We start from the raw sequence: 1,567 nt of genomic DNA on the forward strand, positions 1-1,567 counted from the left end.
GATTACAGCAACTCTAGGTTTGAATCTGTTCTTCAGTTCCTTGAGCTTAAGAAATGCTGAGCAAGAGAAGGAAATAAGTGGTATTCAAACTGGCAAAGAGGAGATAAAATTATCTCTATGTGCAGATGAGATGATAGCATACTTAGAGAGCCCCAAACACTCAGCAAGAAAACCACTAGGCATAGTAGATAACCAATTCAGCAAAATGGCAGGATGCAAGATCAACATACAGAAATTAATAGGATTTCTCTATAGTGACAAAGAGAATACAGAATTGGAGCAAAGAAAAGCAATATTCAACACAATGGCTAATCACAAGATTAAGTACTTGGGAGTAAATCTAATTAGAAACACAAAGGATCTATTCAACAAAAATTACAAAACATTACTACAAGAAACCAAAAGAGACCTGGCAAAATTGAAGAATATACCTTTCTCATGGATAGGAAGACTCAGTTTTGTGAAAATGACTATCCTACCAAACGCAATTTACACCTTCAATGCAATCTCAATACAAATACCAATTCCATTCTTCAACAAGATGGAAAAGGCAATCTCCAATTTTATTTGGAATAGAAATAGACCCTGAATAAGCAAAGCACTCTTTAAAAAAGTGAAACAAGGTAGGAGGCATCTCACCCCCGATTTAAAATCCCACTACACTGCCATGGTGGTCAAGACAGCATGGTACTGGTACAATGACAGACACATACATCAATGGAATAGAATTGAGAACCCAGAAATCAGCCCATCTACCTATCACCAACTGATTTTTAACAAGGAGATGAAATTTGTTAAGTGGGAAAATGACAGCCTTTTTAACAAATGGTGTGGGCAAAATTGGAAAACCATCTGCAGAAAACTCAAGAAGGACCCACACCTCACACCATACACATAAACCAGCTCAAAGCAGATCAAAGACCTAGGACTAAAACTAAGGGCTGTAAACTTCATTACAGAAAAGCTTGGAAGAACTCTAGAAGCCCTAATCCACAATATGAACAGTCTTCCAAGTGTCCTGGAAAACCTACAACCAGGAGAGAATAAAACAGATGTATGGGACTTTCTAAAAATCTAATCCCTATGCACATCCAAAAACTTCTCCAACAGGGTAAAAAGAAAAGCCACAGACTGGGAAAAATATTTGGGAATGACATGTCTGATAAGGGACTTATATCTAGAATTTGTAGAATACTCCAGCACCACAAAAAGATAAACAACCCAATGACAACATGAGCACAAGATATGAACAGACACTTCACCAAAGAAGACATTCAGATGGAGAACAAACACATGAAGAAATGTTCAAAGTCCCTAGCTCTAAGAGAGAAGCAAATCAAAACAAGTATGAGACATCATTTCGCCCCAGTAAGAATAGCAAAATTTAACAGAGCGGCACACAACAAATGCTGGCGTGGTTATGGAGAAATTGGAACCCTTATTCATGTTGGTGGGAGTGTAAAATGGTGCAACCACCCTGGAAAGCAGTATGGCGCTTCCTCAAAAAGTTGGAAATAGCAATACGATTTGACCCAACAACTCCACTTCTGGGAATGTCCCCTAAAGA

Source organism: Elephantulus edwardii, unplaced genomic scaffold (assembly GCF_000299155.1).
Source record: "Elephantulus edwardii isolate Elephantulus edwardi_28Jun2011 unplaced genomic scaffold, EleEdw1.0 scaffold00004, whole genome shotgun sequence".
NCBI classification, from domain to species: Eukaryota; Metazoa; Chordata; class Mammalia; order Macroscelidea; family Macroscelididae; genus Elephantulus; species Elephantulus edwardii.